General features: G+C 45.0%; 1 protein-coding gene and 1 long non-coding RNA gene across 2 annotated transcripts in view; one reads left to right on the top strand and one right to left on the bottom strand.

The window, feature by feature from the left end:
* LRRN1 (leucine rich repeat neuronal 1) overlaps positions 1 to 23,989 on the top strand; it is a 467,756-nt gene that overhangs the window by 283,174 nt on the left and 160,593 nt on the right. The gene's annotated exons all lie outside the window — the stretch shown is intronic.
* Positions 47 to 22,521, bottom strand: LOC138690830 (uncharacterized). Its single transcript, XR_011329633.1, has 6 exons — positions 21,547 to 22,521; positions 21,005 to 21,098; positions 17,997 to 19,333; positions 10,630 to 10,767; positions 8,118 to 8,345; positions 47 to 2,699 (listed from the first exon to the last, which is right to left on the bottom strand). It is a non-coding gene; the product is annotated as an uncharacterized lncRNA (long non-coding RNA).

Here is a 23,989-nt window from a genome sequence, read left to right as displayed (position 1 = left end):
CAGGACAGCAGGGCTCCAGCACGCTAAGTAATGGTGACTTGGGAAGACAAACGCCATCGCTCCAAACATCCCCCCCTTCCTCCTTCTTCCCCAGCTTTATCTGCTGAGCATGACGTCCTGTGGGCTGGAATATCCCTGGGATCAGCTGGGATCAGCTGTCCCGGCTGTGTCCTCTCCCAACCCCTTGTGCCCCCCCAGCCTCCTCGCTGGTGGGGTGGGCTGAGGAGCAGAAAAGCCCCTGGCTCTGGGTAAGCACTGCTCAGCAGTAGCTAAAACACCTCTGAATTATCAACACTGTTTCAGCACAAATCCAAAATATAGCCCCATACCAGCTACTGCGAAGAAAATTAACTCTATCCCAGCCAAAACCAGCACATTCTCCACCCCGTATTCCATACCATTTACATCATGCTCAGGTCCCACACTATCCAATACATCCTCATTACCCACCACCACCCTTCCCATCCTTTAATACAATACACAGATACCATTCCTTCAGCCTATGGACGACCCCTGTGAAATGTCTGTAAAATGTCCATAAATGTCCACAAAATGTCCACTGAGTTAATTTAGTCCATGACTTTGGGCTCCATCTGTTACGGTGGTCATTTGGGACAGGGAAGGTGGTGTGCTGTGTGGAGTTACTGGGCACCGAAGCCAGCTTGGGTCAGGTCACTGCTGCCCCTGCACTGCTTCTTGTAAGGCTTCTCCTCCATTGGTTCAGCTGGTTCCTGCTAGAGTAATTCCTATAACATGCAACTCAAATCCCAGGTTACAACAATTTAAAGGTATTTCCATTACAATCTCCACCCCCGGTCCATTTGGACCAGACCATTGGGTTTAACATTGCAACGAACTCCTCGCCTTGCCCATGCTCTGGCTTGGACGTACCCACAGACTGCAGTCCCTTAGGGTTGTACCTGCTCCGAGTGGAGCCTTATCTATGATCCACAGTCTCCTCAGGGCTATACCTGCTGCGGCAGAGATTTATCCACAGCCACAGCGGCTTTAAGGTGTGCCTGTTCCACCGTGGCCTTCTCCATGGGCCACGCTGCCTTTGGAGGTATACCTGCTCCAGCCTGGCTTTACCCACAGCCACGGGTGCTTTGAGGTGGACCTTCTCCAGCGTGGACTCACCCACAGGTCACAGTCCCTTCGACCCGAGTTCACGCTGGAGTTCCAGCCCGTCCAGTCCAGCAGCACAGAAACACCAGCGATGCCCTGGCCATCTGCCAGCCCGGGCGCATCGCCGTTGCTGTTATCAGAACGTTCACAGGCACAGCAGAGTCAGACGATAAGCAGTACAGCAGCACGGCAAGCAGCAAAAGCAAAAAACAGCCACTAATGAGCACTAGACTCTAATACACAGGAAGGCAAGTAAGCCCCATGGCAAGCACAGAAGCCTGTCAATTTAATAGCTAAACAGCAATAACAGGTATAAATTTGATCTAGCACATTCCAGTCAAATCTGTTATTATCTTGAACCCTTTGAGCCCCACGTTGGGTGCCACAAAAGGGCTGTTGTGGTTTAACCCCAGCCAGCAACTAAGCACCACGCAGCCACTCGCTCACTCCCCACCCTGGTGGGATGGGGAGAAAAATCAGAACAGAAAAAGTGAGATGGTCCCGCAGGTAAAACCACAGCGTACCCTTTTGGGTCCTTGAAATACCCTCTCCTGAGATAGTCTATGCCAAGGATGCACGGAGCCTCTGAGCCACATAAATTCTGCTTCCCAAGAGGACCACGGATGCTGCAGACAAAGCCTGGAGCGGCACACGGAGGTTTTGCATACCGCAGAGTACCTCCATTTCACTTCTAACGAATCCAAAAGTTACAGCACATGCTTGGACATTCAAAGGAAGCAAAAAAACCACACTTTATTCTTTGGCTACAATTGTCAGTCCAGTTGCCAGAATTCCTCTGCACAAAGCTATGGCCGCATGTGCTGCGCTCCCTCTGCTTGAGTCGTTTGTCGGGCTAGAAACAACAACAATATTCTATATATTGATTATATCTAATATCGTGCTGCTAAATCCATCGGAGGAAATTTCTGGGATTCCTTGCAGGAGCCTGTCTGCTACCCCCTCCCAGAATACTCCAGCCCCGAGACATGGCCAGGAGCAGGGCAGCTATGCAGCCTCTCCTCATTTAGCAAACTGCAGTTCATTGCCGGGAGGATCAGTTACAGCTGCTATGCTTTAATGAGCTAATGTAAAACCTTTAGCTGAATCTCCCTAATTGCATTTAAAGCACCATACAGATATATATGTATATATAAATCTTCTGAAATAGCTTCCACATGTTCTTCCATTCCACAGCTCCCTTTAGTTACAAAACGCCGAGATACGCGTGCTGAATTCTGCTGAGACGTGCAACCCACCCATTCCCACCACAACACCCAACTTGAGTTAGGCTCCTAGTACCTTTTTAATAGCAAAAAAGTTATAAAACCTCAACCTAAGCAGCGACATGTAATCAGGAAATAAGTAAAAGGCCCCAAGAAAATGCTGAAGGAGCCGGAGCCGCGCTCCTGGGTTTTGCAGAGCGGTAGGACCCACGGCTGTGCGCTGCCACGGGCTGCCTCTGCGCAGCAATTCCCGCAGCTCGGAAGAGCCAGCCCTGGCCGGGCTCCCATCGGCTTCCCTGGATGCGTGCCCTGAGCATCTCGGCTGAGATGCACGGAGTTTGCACACAGACTCTGTAATCCGCCAGAAATTAAAATAAATGGGAGTAAAACTTCTCTTGCGCCTAATCGATAGCAGTAATATTACTGGGAGCAGAAAGACTGAAAAAGACAAAATCTCTTTAGTTTTCCTTTCTCTGAAGACTCTATCAGCTAAGCAAGGCTGTAGTTCATTAATAGCTACTGAAATTATCCCTGATTTCTCAGCTGTGTTTTATGCACTATCATTGACATTTTAGTCAACAGCATAATCAGCCAGGACAAAACACAGTTTGTGATAATGTCCTTGGGTAATGAACTTACCAAAATGGTTACTAATAAAATAGGGAAGAAGCAGCATGACCGTTTTTCTGTACCCCCCGACATAGCCCTTTGACAATTTTTGCTGCTCTTGGTAGCTCGTGAGGGGAGGCTGACGTTCCTCCTCTTTTAGTTAAAATAACTTGCATCCACACCAAACCAAAAAAACTCCTCACGTAACAATGGCTTTTCTCAATACATAGTAACTACCAAGTTTAATACATCTACTATTTCTTTCCAGATAAATCACACTTACTTGGATGCCACCAGAACCAAGGACCAAGATGAACAGCGGGTGCTCTCAAGAGCCTCTGGGCAAAACCGAAGCGATGAGGTCTGCCTGGCAAGAAGTGAGGATCCAAGGACTGACAGCGCAAACATTGCTGTGGTCATGTCCTCAAGCACTGGCAGGATCCGACTGAATCATGATGTTGAATTGCTGCTCATCACGTTAACCTGTGGTTTTAATTCCCTAGCAGCAACAAAGAACTACTGAGCAAGAGCTGCCTGGGACCAGTCCTCCATCGACTGAAACTCCTCTCACGGCTATTTTTGAGGGCTGCCCCCCTATTCCTATACATTACATGGTGCTTTACGCTGCTTGGAAGAGTCACTAGAGGACCACCCAGTCTTCTTGGGCTCTATATTGTTGTTCATACCCAGATATAGGAGCAGTAGTCATCGGTCTGTCAATACATTTTTCAAAAGAAAAGGGACGTATGTGTGTTTTTTAGATAATCCCACAGAAAGAGCTAAGACTAAAATTTCCCTCTAGATTTCACAGTGTCTGGGAGTCTTGCAGCTACTCAGACATGGTTTCTATTTGAAGAAAATGAAACCTTCACCTCTTGAAAATGTACTATTATCAGGTATCACCTGCTCCTGCGTGCCACCCCCACATACACACTAGAAGTAATTGAGAAAGTAGTTGTTGACAGATCACTGTGTACGGGGGATAATAGACACCACCGTTATTCATGTAGGAAAAGGGAAGCTGGAGCTGTGACAAACCAGTGTGGCACTGACTTCTGCTGCTGGGAATCACACTGTCACTCCTACTTTGTGCAACTTAGTTCATAGTTGTCAAGACAGGCATCCACTTATGTACCTGCTGTAACAAAATTAGTCAAAATCGTATCTTCCCCTGTAGCATTGGAAATATTTTCATATCTAAGTTTTTCAGTCTTAGTGCAAGCATATCACTTTTGGCAGACATTACAAAAGACAAATGGAATAATGTTGTGATGCTTTATATAATGCCAAATCTGGGAAAAAAATGCTGCCTGTGTGTGTGTGTCAGTGTAAATACACATCAGTTAACACTTAAGTAGTAAAAATCTGAACATCTTCAAATCTTGCAAAACATCCAACCTTTTCCCTGAAGCATTGACATCTTGTCACACAGCTCACCACCAATGGCCATCACACGGAGTATTATATCACTTTCTGAACCTTAGACTTGAAGGAAAATAAATTAAAGAATAATTTTTTTTGAAAGAAAACAGTTGGAGAGTCTTCAAGATGTCATTGGAACATGACCATCCTTGAGGGATGTGAACAGAAATCATGGTCCAATTTAAAAAATGAGAAGGGGACTCTCAACTCAAGTTAGATGGATGACTCGCCACCCTCTGACAACTTTTTAGGTGGCCTACAGATGGAGAGGGAAAAATAGGGATATTATGCATGCACAGCGGAAAGGCAAGTAAATATTTAAGGGGGAACCCACTGCAGATGGGGAAGCCACGTTCTCTTTAAACCAACCGAATATATCAACATGGCCAACCCTTCTTATCTTAGGAAAAACATCCTCTATTCACCAGCTGGCCAAAAGCAAGAGGATCCACAGCACATACCTAGCGATGGGGAGGAACCCTGGAGGCAATTCACAGCAGGTGATGCCAACAGCTCCCTCTCCATGTGGGTTTGGGTGGGTTGAGCAGCCATGTCCCATAGACACCTCCGATATCATCCCTAACCGCCCAGCCCGCTGGCTGTCCCCCCCAGCCAGGGGTGTCGATTAACCAGCACCCCGTACACCAGCACAGCCCGATAGTCCCAAACGATACCGTCCCGGCTGGGAAACCATGTCCAAACTGCTAGAAACCAGCACTTGGCATATTAAAATACAGCGAGAGCATCCTGTGCGCTTCCTTGCACAAAGTAGGTGACCCATTTTCCACACGTATTGTTGGAGCGTTTAATTTTCTAACCTTTCCTCTTGTATAACACAGGGGACAGCCCTGCTACTGTTTTCCTACAGTAATGGGCTTATTCTGCAGCCACATGCAATAAAGCTATGTAAATTCTCAGTCCTGCTCCCACTAAAGCTAATGGCAAAATCCCTGAGCGTTTGGAGGAGCCCTGGATCTGGGTTCAGCAACCTTCTGCTCCAAAGCAAAGAAAGCACTTGCTTTTTACTGCGCCTCTTGACACACAGAATACTATTCAAACACATTTATGATTTTTGAACGGGTGTCGTCAGCTGGAACCTCAGAGACAAGTGCAGAGGGTTTATCTAGTGGTAACAAAAGCCTCATGGCATTTCTTAGATAGAAAGAAAACTTGACTTTAGCAATTATTCATAGCCTTACATACATTCTTGCAGACAGTCAAGCTGACTTGGCAGACTGAAGCTAATTGGGTTTACAGTAGAATGAAGCTTTGATTGAAGTGCCTCGCTTAAAAAAAAAAAAAAATTACATACACACCCCCATACCCCTGATAACATTACTCTCGAGCATGTAAAACAACCACCCCACATATTACCAAAGAAGAAATGCAGAGATTTTTATTGCTTTACCAAGCAAAGACCCACAAGTGAATAATTCTGAACTGTTTGATCTGCTGTATTCTGATCCATAATTTAGCGGCTGCAGAAAGGCTGCGTGTGGCTGACATTTCAGGCTGCTTTTGAAGTTCACGAAACCCCTGCAGTCACCAAGGGGAGGGACCCTGCTCAGGAAGCCAAGGTGGGCACTGAACAAAAGGTGGGTGGGAAACAGTTCCAAAGCTAATGTGTAAAAAATTGGTTACAAAAAATTGGAGAATGGAAATTAATGTAGCCTCGAGTTTACCGAGTAAATAATTCAAATTCTACCTGGTGATTTATGAAAATAAAAAGACATTTAACGAGCCCAGCAGGCAGCAGGTGCTTCTATTTCTACATGTTAAGAGCAAAAATAAAAAGGCAGAAGCTTTTGGTTCACTGGGCTTTTTTCCTATTTCATGGTTACAGTTTAAAATAAAAGAGGCCCCATGTGCTTCAGGGATATGCTACGCTCAGCAATTTTGCTACTCAAGGGAGGGTCGCACGAATGTTTCCATCACTGTTTATGCCGTGGGTTTCAATTTCAGCCATGTGGAGAACCCTTCCAGGTGTTCCTGGGAATTAACTGTTCTAGGGGAGGTTTTACAAATGACACAGCAACCTACACATTTCAGAGGAGAAGATGCTTTTGCAGCAGCCTGGTGTGGGACAGCACTGAACACAAACCTGCTGTTGACCGTGTGCTCTTCAAGTGTTTTTCTAAATCAATGTGTGTATAATTTCACATAGGAATTCAGATCACGGACCAAATCTCTGTAACAATTCTGGGTTACTTTGCAGGGAAAAATACAAAATAGTGGCACAGTATCTACGTTCTTGAAGAAAACGAAAGATGGAGATGTGCAAAGACAAGACAAAATGGAAGATAGAGGCTTCGAGGGAAGCAGAAGAAAGAGGAAAGCCAGAACATCAGCTATGATGGGAAACAGGAAAGGAAAGACAAGACTGCAAGAGCAAAGGCTAAGCTAGTTAAAAATTCCCATGATTTACCATAGAATCAGAACAGTTTGAGTTGGAAGGGACCTTTAAAGGTCTTCTAGTCCAATGTCACGACCCAGGCTGGACAGACCAGGGAGTCGTGTTCAATTCGAAATCCCCTCAGGCTAAATTAAGATGAAACGACACCAAACGATCAGTTAAAGATTTTATTCATGACAAAACCAAACTGAACTGGGGAGGCGTGTTAGTAGGTGGCAGGGTTTCTCACAACAGGAACTGGCATAAGACTACTTCTGTAAACCGTGTAACCCGTGGTAACCGTATACATCGATTCAGGGAATAAGGAGATCCCTCCCGTTGGGTCAGGAGGTTCAGAGCAGACCCCTTGCTTTCCAGACTCCTCCCCAGAGAAGGGTCTAGGGGCGGCTGCATCCACTCTTAGTCTCAGACTTGGTCAACAGTTTATATCTTGAAACGGATGAGGTGTAGGGATTGTGGAAAAGGAAAAGGAAAGAGAGAAGAAGACGGAGAGAGAAAAAGGAAGAGAGATTTCACTGGTCCTGGGTCCAGCGTTGGTCCCGTCCCGGTGGGCTTGCGCACCCAGGGCTTCAGCTGGTGTCCTTTTATCATCCTTGCCCCTCCTTTGGGCGGGCACCCGAACTCCTCAGGTTAATGAGCAGCTTGTGAGCGTTTGGGCTTGGGGGTCGTTTGGGAAGTAACTTCTCCTTGCCTGCAGACACAGCCATTGTTTGATCTTTGTATCAGAAGAGCTTATCAGAACTGGGAGCTGCGCACCCTCCAGCATGCCCTCCCCCTCCTGTTGCTGATGTCTGAGCTGATGGGCTTTCCATCTCGGTTCCTTGCTGTGCAGGGTTTGTCTTTAAGCAGAACTTGCCCCACCACAATGTTTGAGACATTAACTCTTTCAGTCTCTCACATCCACCCCCCCAGCAATCAGCAGGAACATCTTCAGGTTGCTCAGAGCCCCATCCAACCTGACCTGGGATGTTTCCAGGGATGGGGCATCTGCCGCCTGTGCCAGTGTTTCCCCACCCTCATTGTACAAAATTTCTTCATTATATCTAGTCTGAATCTACCCTCTTTTAGTTTAAAACCGTTACCCCTATGAACTTTTATTTATGAAATTGTGTCTCATCATCTTTCTGTATGAAGTGGTTTATAGACAACTAGTGCAAAAGAGATAAGCTGACTGACTGACTTCATGCTCAGGCACCAAGCTGGGCATTATTTTATCCTCTCAGGGGCAACCACTTACATGCAGCCATACTTAGGGAGCAATTAGTAAAAAATAGGCTTAAAAAAACCACAGAGAAGGAAAATGCTGAGATGGAAACCCCACTGACCTGAGCAACCTCTGGTAATGTGGGGAAGGAGCTGTGCCACACATCCTCCCTGCCATTTAGTTCTTCTGCTTGTCTTATTTATTCGATGGTTTTGGAAGAAAATCCAGTCTTCAAAGCTGATGATTTACCCATCCGCCAGCTTCATCAATCAGCATCCACAGGGCCAGGCTGCGCTGCACATTGACACCTTTTTCATTGACTCCCATATAGTTTATTGTGTGAAAATGCCTAATTAAGAGAAGAAGATGAGATTTTTTTTAGAAAGCAAACCTTATGACTTTCTGTGGAGGAAACGTGAGCAGTAGTGGTAAATCACAAGAGGTGGTAAGTACAGGCAGAGAGGCCACTTTGAAGGTAAACTGCTGCCTCAGAGTGTCGTGAGCTCTCAGAGGTTTAGACTTCAAAATTACACATTTCATGCACCGTACATTTGCAGCCTGACAGCAGGATTCCCCCGGAGAGGCTGGGGAAGGATCCTTGCAGTACTGCACACAATGCTTTGTCAGATCAAAAAATCCAGCAGACAGTGATTGCAGATCAGAGGAGCTTACAGCTATTAAATCCAACAATTTGCCACTCTCCAGATGTAAACCGGGATAATTCACTCCACATGCGTTAATAAACAACCCTGCTTCTTAAACGCAGCACCACGTGCGACAGACGGATGGGCTGCAAATTCAGATTTGTTTTTTGACAACACGCAAACCAGAATCTCAAAACTCCCCCGAAAACCCCCAACTGACCCCAAATAAAGCTGCGACAGCAGCTGTGCAGGCGCGTAGCCCCTGTGCTGTGCAATAAGGGACTGCTGGAGCCAGGGCAGCCCCAGCCACCAATGTCACTGCTGGTCCCACAGCTGCTGCAAAGGGCTCCCGCTTTTGGCACGCCAAAGGCAAGAAAAGGGGCTGCTTCGTTTATACTGGAATTGTCCTTTCCCTCAATGGTTTGCTGAAGCTCCTACAGCCCTTGAATGCCCAGCCTGGACACATCCCAGTGAGGGCTTTTGTGTCTGATGCTGAACCAACTCGTGACCTTGCAAAGAGAGTGAAATTATCTCGTGAGATTGTTTAGTGAAAGGACAAGAGAGGTACAAGTAGACATGGTCTAACGCGCTCTCTCCCTGGAGCCAGCAGGACGAGGAGAGCCTTCCCGCAGGTATTTTTGTGAGCCGGCTGCGGTAAATCATCCAGAATGCTTTACAAACTCCGCAGAAAGTCAGCAAGCCGCGTTTCCACCCGCTGTAAACTCCCGCTCCTCCGTATCAGCCTAAGGCAGCAGAAAACACAGCCCCGCAGCCCTTTCACGAGTGGTCCTTACCACCCGATGCAAGCCGTGGGTCCATCATCCGGCTCGCGTGCCTTCGTTTGGGCGCTCGGCTCCGCTGAGGGCCATCGCGCTGCCGCGGAGGGATGGGGCAAGAACACGCAGGACCGACCTCCCCGGGCACGGGGAGGGGGACGTGGATCGTCCTGCCGGCATCCCCCCCTCCTGATGTCCACTGCAAGCAGAGGCCGAGCCAGCGGGGCTGCACGGGACGACCGCCGCCGTGCCGGGGCTTCGTCCCCACCATCGGCCGCGCAGGGACCGACAGATGTTGCTGTGGCAATTGGAAGTCATTTGGCCGGCATTAAAAATAAAGGAGTAAACTCATTTTTATGACACAACGCGTAAAATGCCTGGCCTCTGCTGGGAGTCTAAATTTGGCCTGTTTGGTTAATTTGATGGGATGCCATGAGCGAGGGCATGATTTGAAACCACAAGTCATTTTTCTCCTTGGAAGAGTGGATAACTGAGTCTATTAATCTGACAATACGTTTAAACTGAGTTATTGTGACAAGGGACTTCCATTATCCATTTCATCTAGTTGCAAACTGTCAGAATAAATCTCAGGGGGTTAGGGAAAAAAGCTGCCTTCCTTTGTTTGCTGTTTTTATATGCCACAACAGTTTAGATTTGGTTCACTTTAACTCATGATACTGTATAAATGTACGGAGGGAAGCTCACAGAGAACCTAGTACAGAAAATGGCAACTTTATGGTCATCAAAGTTTTTTTTTAAAAAGGAGTCAGGACAGTAACATTTGACCACCTGGCAGCATCTTGACATTGACTTCAATGACCCTTTTTTCTTATACCTTTCTGGTTTTTGACTACAACTGGTTCTCCCTTTGGAATCAATTAACAAATACCTTTGGAAATTAAAAAGTGCTTTCCTAAAGCCCTCTTCTTGTCTGGCTTGTAAAGCAAGTTGACTTAAATAGTTAAAATTCTTATAACCAGAAATGAACCAACATAAGGCATAAAAGAGTAAGCAATGGTGTCAAGCTTAAGATGTCAAACTGGAATTCAAAAGGCTGGGATTCAATTCAATGGCTCTACCACTGACTTCTTAAATGTAGGGTAACTTATTTGCCCAGCAGTTATGCGGATGATGATACTTTCTTATTATCCATTATTGGCTCATTTTTGTAATGAAACCTGTTCTAGTAGAAGAACAGTATTTATTGATGTACCTGGTAACTGGCCAAGATGTCTAGTGGCCAGAAAGGTTGGTGCTGCAGAGCCCAGACCCTGCTCCACCGCGTGGCTGCAGGTCTGCTCCGGCACGAAGGAGGAGGAGATAGTTCGGGGAAGCCAATGTTGCTCCTGGCCTGCAAAACAGACATGCAAAATTCACAATAAATTCAAACCCCTCTGTGCTCACGTGCATGCATATATATGAATGAAAGAAGGTAGGTGACAGCATGCAAACTGCTGCCAGGGGAGCTTCATTTTCATCAGTCCCCGTGGGCTGCAGCCCTGGCCAGTCCCCACTGAATGGGAACTTTGAAGGTTTCCTCCTGCAGTAATGACACTTTAACCCCTGTCTAGCACTTTGTTGTCAATTATTCCCCTTAAGTTTCATTTCAAAGGCACCGAGAGCTGCAGGAAGTCCAGAGAGCGCCAGATATATGCACAGCAACACCCCCTCTGCACACTTTAATTACATCCTTTACAGATAAATATTAGTTTTCAGAAGTGAATTTTGGAGGTTTTTAAGAAATGCTAAAAGCTGGTTGTGCCCCCATGCAAAACACATGCATAAGCTCAAAGGCCAAGTGCACTGGAGCAAAAAAAAACCCAAAACCAAAACCCCCCCCAATGTTTCTGGAGGGCAGATAAAAACCATGTTTGAGGCAGCATTCTTGCTTTGAGTCACAGCTCTGGATTTTGAGTCCAGGTTCCCATTAACTGTAGCACCAGAGATGCTCTGACAGGGCAGGGCTGTCAGAGGCGGTTGGTGAGCCGCAGCTCCCTGGGCACGTTACACCAACCTGGATACACAAATGTGCATACATCTGGCAGGTTTTTAAATAAAAAGGGGCTGCACTCTCAACAAGATTTGGTTGAAACAAATAGTCTGGCCAGCCCTAGTACATAGAATATATCACACCTTGAAGCCAGGGGCGAGGACAAAGGAAAAAAAAAAAAAAAAAAAAAGCCATTTGTCTTAAAGTCTTTTACATGTTAGGTTAATTTCTTAAGACGACTCCGGCAAGAAATAAACATTGTGACTTCAACTAATTTTAATTCTACCCTCTCAGCACTATTCCTGTGAAACAATGAAAACTCTAATTCATGATCTTCCCCAAAGTCATCGTTTGGTCTCAGGAGGTGGTCGGAAGCTCAGTACAAAATGTCAGTGTCACAACTTCACAGCTCGACACTTGCTTTTGATCAGATCTGGGAAGTGAGAATAGATGCAATATGCTCATTCCTTTACTGTCACTGCAGAGTATTCATTAGTTTTAATTATTTTTTAGGTTCTAGGGGGAACCATTAAAAAAATTAATCACAAATGGAAGGAACAGCAGCCTCATGTGGCCATAAAAAGACAATAAAGCATTTTAGGATACACACTCGTTATGATTTATACTCAAAACAGGACTAGAAGTAGCATATGGTGATTGCCATAAAGTAACATTTATTATAAAAACATGGAAATTTATCTCTAAGCTTGGTTGTATGCAAGAAGTTGCATTTACTTTAACTTATATTCAGATTGTTGAAATACAACAACTGGTTTTGGGGTGGTTTTTTTTTTACTGAGCCAGGTTACTACAAGCCTCAGCCTGTTGTCCCTATAAACATAACCTTTAAGCATACTTTCTTTTCATTGATTTCAGCTGAACTGTTCTTATGCTTGGATGCAGGAGAGGTTTAGACATAAGTCAGCTCCTGCTCTGGCACAACGACTGCTACACCAGCTTTGTGCTCGTCTTTTGCAAACAGAGAAGGTACCACCGCTGACTTCAGCAGCAGACTCTGTGTGCCCAAAAGGTCCCTCTAAGTAGTTCAAGGTTTGCTTTGCTTTAATTTCAGCATCTCAAAACTAGTAAACATCTTGGGTGATAATTACCATAAACAGGTTATTATTAGTTACTGCAAATAAGAAAAAACAGTATGTAAAACTATCCCCTTAGTTTCTTCTTGCCAACTGAATCTGTATGGCTGGGAGGAACATCAGAAAAAGCAGAAATTTACTGTAGAGACATGTTTCCAGGAAGGCAGCCTAATATTATGAAGTATACCTATTAAAATCTGGAAATCATAAAATTTTAATATACATTTTACAGCTTTTATGCAATGCACCTTGAGGAATAGGACAGGATATACCCAAGTTAGGGAAGAAGACAGCACAGGGCTGGCTGTACCTGGGGCAAAAACAAGGATGGGGCTGGGGTGAGGAGTGAAACACAACATCTCCAGAGACCGCACGAGCCCCAAGGATGGCACGGCCTCACCCAGTCCGGCTCGAGGGGAAGGTGCTGGCAAAGCACCCGGTACAAGTTGCACAGCCCGGTTCCCCCAAGCAGCAAAAGGATGCCTGTGAACACTGAGATATGACAGTTCCCTGGTTGAATCCTGTGGACCAAATCTGTCCTTGGTGCAACGCGCGCTCCCGACGGATTTAAATACTGAAACACCTCAGCAAAGTTCAGGGTGCACAACCAAGTTCTGCTTTCACAGGCTGTGAAAGTATATTTTTTTAATTCAGCAGTAACAGACTGAGGTGGAACTGTCTCAGTAAATAACCAGCAGAAATAAATGAGTGCTGCATGGCCAAGATACTGAAATGTCGCAAGACCTCTCCTCATTTGTTTCCTGTCCACTTCAATATTTTTAATTCCCCCAATCCCGTCCGGAGCAACCTACACGGGTATCCTTAAATGTCAGTGTAGACACGAGCCAGCCTGGCACCGCTGGGGAAGGGGCTGGCTTTAGGAATGCAAAGCCGAGACACGCCGAGAGCAGCGGCACGGAGCTTCTCATCCCTCCTCTCCGAGCAGGGCCAGGAATAAAGGTCACTCAGCACACGGGATGAAGCCGACAGCCTCTCTGCTGCTTTGCACATAGCGGAGCTCGGGCACGAAAACCCAGCCTGCTGGCCCCGTTCCCGCTTGCCGAATATGTGTAAAATTTAGCTCGGGAGCTGCCTGCAGAGTTTGAGCCGTGCCTGCAGAGCCCGGCTGTTCTGGCAGGGCGAGAGGCACGTTGCTTATGCTGTTTGCACTGCCAAAGCAGCACGTGAGTCTTCCCTACCAAGGCAGAAAAAGATTTCTAGGCTGTCGGGTTCAGGATTAAACCATCATATCTTCCTAGTCTTAAAAAAAAAAAAAAAAAAGAAAAGGTCCAATGCTAAGTGTACCACCTACAGCCCTGCTGCTCGCTGTTCCTAGTTTATAGTCTATTCTTTTCCCTCTCCAGACTGATCATGTTTGAAGTCTGGGAGACAAAAAGGTCAAAGTTGTAAAATAACTGCTGTCTCCTTCTCCCTTCCTTCCCTCCAGCTCAAGAAAAATGCAAGAAGTGGGTTTCCAATTTTTTTTAAAGGAAAGGTAATCGTTCTACCTCATCTAGCTTATCATTTCCGTAGAAGCATGAAACATATTACCATCCCCACAGAGATCCTTCTCCTTATCTTGCAGTGAACTTCTTCATACTTAGGTGTGCTGACAGATGACTGCAGACAGAGAGCTAACGAAACAGAGCTGGAAAACCATCACGTTTAGCCTCTCCTCCAAAAAAAAAGCCACACAACCAGACTAACCAACGTATTCCTTCGTTGAAAATGGTTGAAATGAACATTAGGAAATGCTGAAGGTTATCAGCAGCTTTTTCAGACTATGCCATGCTGCTTCTGCAAGGTGCTGTGAAGCTCCTGGTTGGTGCCAACACAGATATAACATTGAAACAGGCAGGCCAGATCCCAGGCTGATGTAAATCCCTGTCTCCAGTGGAACTCTGGTGACTGTAATGGAGAGTGGGGAGCGACAGGATTGGGGTATTTATTTCAATTAAGTAGTATAAAACATCAGATCTAAACAGAGCTGTAGGCAAGGGATTTGCTTATTTAGAATTATTCTGCATTAGAATTACACTGGCTCTATAGTTCTATATTGTACTCAGACATTATATGAAATTAGTCACAACAGGGAGAAAGAATCAATCAGCCCGCTAAGGAATTGAGATAATAATGACTCATTTGACCAGATTGCTCTGGAAAATTAATAATGACGGTCGTAATTACTAACCTGGGATAGCTGCAGTGCTCATTATTCTCCTTTTACTCTATTGAATGTTAAGTATTATGAAGACGTTTGTTAGAAACACAGTCTTGTCTGCAGGCTTTCAATCACAGACAAGGACTCTTCAAGAGGTCTGAAATCTGTCCTCCTTTTACACTCACCAGGACACAAACCCAGAACAATTGTAATATTTGATATACGGCATAGAAAGCAGCAAATAAGGTATTATTCGCAAGAGTTAGTGTCTTGCAAGCCTGATCCACAGCAGTTCTGCTGCCTTTGCTCACCCGAGGACCTGGCCCACCGCCTCCTTTTGGGGAGGGAAGAGTTGATGCTTCTCTGAAGATCCCATCGTTTCATTAACCGTTTTATCACCTGTGTCAGCAATCAGCCTCTTTGCTGACAACAGCTAAAAGTGGTGCCTTTTACAGCCCATCAACCCGACTCCTCGATCAGTGAGACACATCAAAGTCAAAGGGGAGCAGGTTTCTCCCCAGGACAGGCAGCAATGCCAAGGGCAGAATGTCCCCGGCCAGGGAATGCAGAGACACCCCGAGCCAAAGAGCTCATCCGAGGCACATTGAGGATAGAAAATGTTCTTTAATACAACCATAGAGAGATATTAGACTCTAAAAAGCTGTGAGTGACTAACAATAAGGACAGCTAGCAGCTGTGCTCTCAAACATCTGTTCCACGCCCCACAGAGTGCATTGCAGGACTTATTTATATTTTAAGTGGATCAGCAGAGGGTTTACCTTCTGTTGAGCAGCAAGCGATGAAACTGAATGCCCTGTAACAAGCGGGAGAAGAAAAAAAGTTCTTCTTTGGTAATGTTGAAGGGAAATAAATTTCTAATTTTCTGAACAAGGCAGAGGTTTCTCAAAGCAGCAGCTATCCTCCTCAACTGAGGAATTTTGAACTCCTAGTCAACTTTCCTAATTACTCCCATTTTCCTGCCAAATTCTTTTTCCCAGCTGATTTAGGCTAAAATTGCTTTCAGCCTTATGAAATGGGCTCTTTTAAGGCACCCTATATACATGTCATTGATTTTTTACTTTAATCCCTTAGCGACCAAGTTGTGTTGTATGCTAACTCCCTCTTTTTCTGTCGAGACTGTCAAACGTGCTATTCTTCCAGAACGATTCATGAATTTAAGAATCTCATCTATAGGCGTTAGAAAGGCAGAGCACCTTTTAGTACTAGAAGTACAAGCCATCTATTCAAACTCCCCTGTGATAAGGCAGCTTTTCCTCCTCCGTAGCCAGCCCTGCCACCCTCCAGGGAGCTGTAACATTATTATGGGGCCCCAGTTGCACCCCCAAGCCTGTTGGGCTTAAGCAAGAGAGCTAAAAAGCTAAAGCTGGTTTAGCATCTCTGCCTCGCCCCAGCCCCCTCTCGAAGGACTCGCAGCACTCGGGCAATGCGGTACCCAGACCCACCTGAGGACTTTATCCCACGGGGATGTTCTTATGCGTGATCTTCTCTGCTGCGATTTCTACAGGCAGGGACGTGCCACCGGGACAGAGCAGATCACAGCATTGTCCCTCCTAATACTTAAACCCCAGTGAGCCATTCCTGGGAAAAGTCAAGGCTTTTTTGTTTACAAGTGTAGCATCGTTAATGCCACTTATCTTTATGATTTCACCTCCTTATTGTTCCGTAGACTGTTTTCAAACAAGGCGAGAACAGCGATGTTCACTGCGTGTGTGATTTTATGAAATGTCAAGAACGGGGGACATGAGCTCTGCTGGGGTAAAGGAAGATGATGACAATTTTTAACTGCAGTCTCTGCTTTCAGGAGTCTTGTTTAGCTCCTTGACAAACCCACCGTCACCCAGCTTTGTTGCTGCACCGTGCATACGTCCAATTATTCTGGTACAGCATGGCATGACAAAAACAATCCAGCCACACAATCCAAACAGTACGGTTTTAGTCTAAAAATCCAGTTTTTCTTTTAAACCTCTTTCTCCCCATTGCCAGGACAAATCCTGGCTCCTTAATGGTACTGAAATCCATCCTCTGGAGGAAGTGGGAATTGGATCACTGCTCTCCAGGGTTGGTGCTGCCTGCTCCAAATGGTTTATTTTATTAATCTGTGCAGGACTGAAGAAATACCCAAACGGGCTACATTTGCAAAGGCCCCCCTGCTGTGTTAGCTCTGACCACTGCCTGAATATTAAAAAAACCCCACTATAAATAGAACTCACCTTGTGCATTTCTCATAAGGAGATTTCACGGGATTTAAGAGAGGTCAATGAAATTAAATGAGATGCATAAAGTCAACAGGAACCCAAGAATTACAAAGGAGATCTTGCAACCATTAACCCACCGAGACGATGTGACCAGAGACCTGTGACATGTCCCCAGAGCCAGCAGGTCTGTCCTACTGACTTCTCCGTGCTCTGCCTCCGGTCCCATAGATAACCACCGTCACATGTGGGTGCCAGCACCTTTCCATAAACCATTTACAGGAATCACTACGGCAGCAGCACTCACATTTCCCAAAGGATTCAAGACCAAACGGAGCTTTCCCAAAGAATTCAGGACACAGTCACGCTGGATGTTGAGCTCTTTTGAGCGTCTCACTATAAGCATCAGCAGCTTCAGCTACGAGTGCTAAATGTTGAAAATAACTGGCCTAAGTAGGTGGGAAATCCATCAGTTTGAGACCAGGGATCCTGAAGCAAGGATGAAGAGAGCTGTTCTGCAGCACAAATGCCTTTCACAGCTTATCTGAACCACAGCAACCTGTTAAATCTCAGTCTCTGCTTGCAGCTGTGCTCAGCTAAGGCTGAAATAGTCACTTATATAGTCACCTCCACCTGGGAGGATGTCACCTGCAAGCCCATTTCAACAGCAAGCCCAGTTTAGTACACTTATGATCCTGACTGACTATAACACTTCAAATGATCCATGCCTGCTCTGTGCGTTTCCTTCTTCAGCATAAGCAAAGGTACCAAATTTCTGTTCAAAAGTGCATGCAAGCTCAGAGAGTTAATTATTGTAATTATCAATTGAACAGACTCAGAATGCTAATCTATTATAAAGTGGTCTGTTAATTGGTGTTAAACTGTCATTAGCCTGCCATTTCCCATGTTCTCAAGCTGACCTGGAGCACAGCACCGTTGAAAAACCAATCCATTTCTCATTTCTGGCAAACACTGATTGCAGATTTGAAAAGATGGAAAAAATAATTAAAAAAAAAATCTACATACCTGGAACTCAAATTATTCTAACAACAAAGGAAAACATAATTCTGCTGTTTTAAATCACGGGGTTTTTGATGCATGTAAAACCGTACTTGTAGGTACCTTTCTGCAGACTGCTTTTTGCCTTGCTCCCTCCAGCGGTACCCGTGTCGGTCTGGCTGCTGACCCTGACCCTCCTGGTGTGGGGCTTGGGTGCTCACCGCTGCCAGGGCACTGACTCTGTTCCCAAGCTGCAGATCTGCAGGTGGAGCAGAAGCTTTCCTCCTGGTGCCCGAAGCCACAAGCCTGCAGCCTTCTCCATCACGGGAGTCTCCCATTTCCCAGACCACCAAGCACAGCCTCCATCCACTCCTCCTTCGCTACCACGGGGGGCTTAAGACCTGGTACCTGCAGAGCACCAAACATCCCAGACCAAACATCCAAGAATAATGATGATCAGCACGACAGCACCTCATCATCCCCACAAATCCCTTTAAAAGCACCCAGAGCTGCCCTAAGGGGGTCCTAGAAAAAAAGGGGCAGGTCCCAGCCTGGTCTCTTCCACTCTAAAAGTTGGTGCCTTTGGCCAGTCCAGACCACCAGTCTTTGGGCTTTAATTTATAGAAGTGGAGACAGAAGATTGGCTTAGTTACTTCTCAGGGGTCAGTTATAAAATCCGGGCACCCAGCGGGGCAATGAACTTCCACTTAAATATGCTGCAAGAGGGACAGACGGTATTTCAATTTCAGACGATCATCAGGGAAGGCAGCACTGCTGACTGCTCTCTTCCCCAAAAGCTGTCGCTGAAGTGGCATGACCTGCCAGAGCATTTCTCAGGGTATCTCACCTGGCTGACAGTTATCCATACTAATATTTCTTTCTTTTTATTTTATCAAATAGCCAACTTTAAAAGTTCAAGGGAACTTAAAATGACCTTTAGAAAGTCCAAAAATGATTCATTGCCTGAGACAATTTCACCATGGAGCAATCTCTGAAATACTTACTCACCTCCACATTGCCTCCCTCTCCCTGGGAGAACCCACTGCATCCATTTCAGCATCTCTCACCAGAGGATACAAGGCAGAATTTTCCAATTTGACAGACGTGCGAGAGTTTGAATAGGGGAGCAGTGCATTTTCTATATGCTAATCGAACCTCTTGGTGTTCAGGTACCTTTCCAATCAGGTCTAGGATATTAGATAAGGGAAAAAAGGCTCAGAGATTCAGAAAGCCTGTGGAAATAGCGACTTGCCATTTCCCGAGACTCTTTCCACTATGTTTTAGTGATAACTAGGAAAACAAAGTCTGTGTCATTTAGGATTATCTCCAGTTCTTCCTACTTTTCTTTGTACTCCTTGCCAGCGCACAGCTGTTGTTCGAGCTCCTTTATGTCGTTTTTCACTTTCCTTCCAGAATCCTTCCATCACCTGCCTTTGCATGTTGAAATGCTAACCAGATCACTGGAGAAGTACAAAAAGGAAAGAAATAAAATTTTCAGTGCCATCAGTAATAAACATAGGAAGTTTCTAGAAGTGGGAATCCATCTAATTCAATGTCTTTCACTACTGATGGCTATTATTCCTCCACTCAGGCTTTTCTGAGACATCTGACTATTTATCACTTTCTTTGCTTACACTGGCAGAATACCCAAGTATACCTGCGTGACCCTCATTTCTTCTTTTCCTCAAAAAATGTGCGAAACTTCTTCTATTTGATACTCTTCAGTGCCACACAGATACTCATCCACAGGAAATTCCCATTTATTTTAGTCCGTAAGACCCTGTTACGTTGATAAACTGATCCATGTGGCAACCATCCATTCCTTTTTCTTGGTAGCAGATAAGCTAAGAGGCCAACATCACTTCTATGCAGAAAACATAACCCCAAAATTGCCCATGCAGCAATACGACTTCTTTGTCAGCATCTTCCACCTGAATTGGAAGTCAAATTAATTCTCGCAGCCGACAGATACCTCTTCAAAGAGCTCTAACACAGATCATCAGTACTGTCTGTCAACTTCTATCTCTCTGAATAATTTTCTTGGCAGTAGCTGCTGCATAAGAGTCATACATACCTATATGAGTTTTACACATTACACTGAACATTATGCAGTGGTACCAGTCACCAGGTTTCTTTGGCAGGAGATTAGGAAACTGTCGGTCCCCAGCTTTTTCTCAGCCTGCCCTATCACAAGCAGAATTTATTGTTGCTGGGATACTGTCACCAGGACATTCACTGGACGTTTTGCTTTGCTTATCTTTTACTCTTCAAAGTGCTACATATTCCCTGTCTTTTATCTAACTCCCTCATTACTATTCCATCCATTGCTTACGCCTTTACAGTTCCTCCAGTTGCATTCATGTGATCTTGCTGCCTAATTTTCTGCCGGTGACTTCAAATTCTGCTTGAGTGTATGTTCCCTTTACTGCAAAAAAGGAAAATAAACCTATACAGATGGAAAGCTACCTCTTCCGCTGCTCGGGAAAATGGACTCCACAAGTTTTCCACTAGAGGTATCACTCAGTTGGGCTTGCAGAGGACTGACAAGCATGAGGTCAAGGACAGCTGTCAAAATCAGAAATGCTCATTATGGCTTCCTCTACACTTAATCACGTTTGCTTTTACTTCACTTTACTGATATCACGGACATGATCCAAAACAGATGTAGAGACTGAGCAAAGACCAACAGCAAGTTTCTGCTATTTCAGGAGACTGAGATCTTGTTCAGCATAGTTGTTCAAGGGAGTGCCTCCTCTAAGCACCATTCTTCTAGAGAACGAACAAACAAGTAAAGAGAAATGTTGTTGCATTGATCTGTAATTTGTCCTTAATTACTTTAGGATTGAAATCAAAATGTAGATGTTTCCGTAATACTGTTAAGAAACTGGTTTAGTGCAGGGAAAATAATTAAAACCTGTCTTGGGACACAATGGACTCCTTGCTAATGACTTTTCACAAGCACTAACAATGACATTTACAGAGAAGAAGGAAAACTGGAGAATGACATGAAACACTATTTGAGCATTGTTTCTATTTTCTAAATCTATCAAAGATGTACAGCCTTTCTTTAACAGAAGGCATGCAAAAAGCACAGGGATCTCTCATTTCTTGGATGGTTAGTCAAGACTTACTGTTCAGCAGATGCACATAAGAAGTGTGTTTCTTCTGCACTGAATAAATGTCCTTCCTTACAGGCATTTGCTTTTGATACTCAGCCGAAGTGGCCTGTTGGGAGATCAGAGACAGAAAAACTCAGATGACTGGCTTGCTGCTTCTGTTTCCTTTGGCAAGAAGTTGGGTGCTAATTTGAAACAAAGCATTGGCTTTTTTTATGGGGTGTGTGGGCTGGCAGCCTTATGCTTGCAAAGGCATGCAAGGCTACAGGCAATGGGCTTTTTTTTTTTTTTTCTTTTAAATATACCCCAAAAGGTCCATTGTCCATTTTCATCAATCTAAATGCTGTACAGAGGTTCCCAGTTAATGATTGTGCCTCAGCTCCTGTTGAGGGTGATGGCAAAACTCCTAAAGCCACATTAGTTTATGACTCCAAGTACCAACATTTTTTCCCCCACATCAAGAAACCACATTTAGTGGCATCATCTATTGCATTAGAAACTCCCTTAAAGAAGCCACATCTACTGGAACAGCCCCATCAGCCAACTTTGGCGCTTACCGTGTAGGTAATTATTTCTGACTGCTCCATTTGCTTTGCCATTATTACAGTGGTGCCATGACTTTTCCTTCACATATTGAAATGATGATGGAAATGATGTATTTTGTATGTGTCCTAAGAATCCGTAAGGGTCGCTGGATTTTAAACTGTTCCTCTTTAACTTGGCTGTTCCTGTTGTGGTGCTGGGTTTAATACTGCAAATTAGTACCAGACCGCCCTGATTAGTTTCTTCATGCCTAGGGCTAGCTCATTAGTGACCTTATCAGGATTTGTCCGTGCGGATGGAGAGCAAACTAAAGCATGAATTTGCAGAGCGCTATTTCTCAGCAGTAATTCCCTTCATGGATGCTCCCACTGAAAGCAAGCGAGCGGAGTAAATGCCCGCCTCAATCCCTTCCAGAAACCGCTCTCCCCGCAGTCTCTGCAAAGAAAACAGAGAAAAGGCAATCTAGATCTCAGGGGCAGTGGGGGGAATCACCTTCTAGAGTATCCTGCTCCATTTGCTCTCCACAGGGACAAGCCCCTTCGTTAAAGCCCTGAGTTAGGATCCGTGGTGCGGTGACGGTGGCAGGACCTCCTGCTCCGGCTAACGCGCGTCGACCTCCCAGGCTGAGACCTGCGCCCGGGGATGGAGAGAACACGGCAGCCACAAGTGGATGAGGAGCTGGTGACGACCGGGAGGGCCCTGGCAGTCGCCAGCTCTACTAATTGCCTAAATTCACTCGTTTTCCGACAGTGCGAGGCGAGGAACCCGAGTAAATTGCTGGGGCAGGTTACGTATAACTCTTTGCTGCAGGCAGGTTGTAAAACTACAGGCTAGCTTTAAGAACTGCCTGGCCTCCACAATTGTGTTTTTTCATGTAGTCATTTCCTAATTAACAATTTTTCCCCTTTGAAGACTTGCACTTTTTTTTTTTTCTTTTCTGACAGCAGCAAAATTATTTATCCCACTTCCTCACGTAGAGGTTCACTTTATGTTCTAATGAACAATGGCAAGAAGAGAACAATACAGGAGAATACACATAGTTACCCCCTGCCCGGATCAGAGAGAAACTTCTTGACACCTGCTGGCAATTAATCCTTTGCATGCTTGAACTGACAATTAGTAGCCCTCCTGTAACGGGATTCAAGCATGTGAACCCAGCTGCCGTTCAGCGCTGCCCTCTGCCTCCCTGGGGCCGCTGGAAGGGGCCAAATCCTGCTCTTTTATTTTATAGCATCCAAGGAGAAACTTCTCTCTCTCTCCAATATCTGTTAAGGGGGGGCACTTTGGCACGCACCAGGTTGGAACCCCTGTTTTTACGCACCTTTGGTTTGACATGAATGTATCTCTTGTCTGTGGGGAAAGCTGTGCATTTTCCTACAAAACCCATTTGGATCGGGGGGTCTGTCAGTCTTCTCATGGTTCTGCGTCAGGCACGTGCCCGTCAGCCTGTTGGACTGCACTCGCAGGAGAAGCCTCTCCTCCTCCACCCAGGGTGGTGACTGCTTAAGTTATCCCACCTTAATTTCCAATTCTTCTGCTCAACAGACAAAACCAGCTTTGACTTACTTGCTCCCTACTGGACCTGACTCTGATGAAGGATTTTTCTTTCTCACTTGCTTGTGACCCAGTAACCTGCTGTGCTGCTCCTCCTCCAGCGGTCTGGCCTATAAAGCAATGAACAGCTACAATAATTACATCTGTTAGCTACTGATTTTTTTTTTTTTTAAGTTTGTCTGGGAATCTGGAAGGCCAAGGAACCTTTCTGTAACATCAAATTAACTTGCATTTAAACTTCAACCCTATCGAGTACTCGGTACAGTTTTTCAGTCCAGTGTTTTGTTGGAATATAACAATACTTTGCCTGAAAATATTTCTGTGCTACATAAAGTGAGCCAGCTGTACACAGTGGAGAAAACGGAATAGAAATACTGCATGGAAATATTGTAAAGAATACTGTTCTTTGAAGTGCTAGTGGCATTTGAAAGCCATCTAATGCTCTAAAGAACAGTATTTCATTAAGTATTTCAAAGGAACTTTGGAGCTATTATTTCTTATTTTGCTATTAAAACCTGCAAGTTTGAAAATTAATCATTATAGGACCTTTGATGCAAAAATCTATGAATAAAATAAATTATGAAGGCTATTTTCACACTAAGTTATATTAAAACATTCCTTCATCTCCCTTATTAATTTAATGCACATCTCACAAATTATCTTAAATATTAGGAATAATATTCTACTAAATAATCCAAACCCCCTATGGCTTCTTGAATTTTCTCCCAGTAACACACTATGATATTTCTCGCTGCTTTCTAGTGACCTTTAAATAAACTCCTTGGGTTACTAATTAGCATGATAAACAATAGAGTCCCATTTCACAGGCAATTTCATGGTCAAGCAGCCCACTAGAGACAGGCTGCACGCTCTGCAATATTCATACCTGCAGCAAGCATTGCA

This window comes from Haliaeetus albicilla, chromosome 24 (genome assembly GCF_947461875.1).
Source record: "Haliaeetus albicilla chromosome 24, bHalAlb1.1, whole genome shotgun sequence".
Taxonomy (NCBI): Eukaryota; Metazoa; Chordata; class Aves; order Accipitriformes; family Accipitridae; genus Haliaeetus; species Haliaeetus albicilla.
This window is presented reverse-complemented; position numbering and strand designations above follow the sequence as displayed.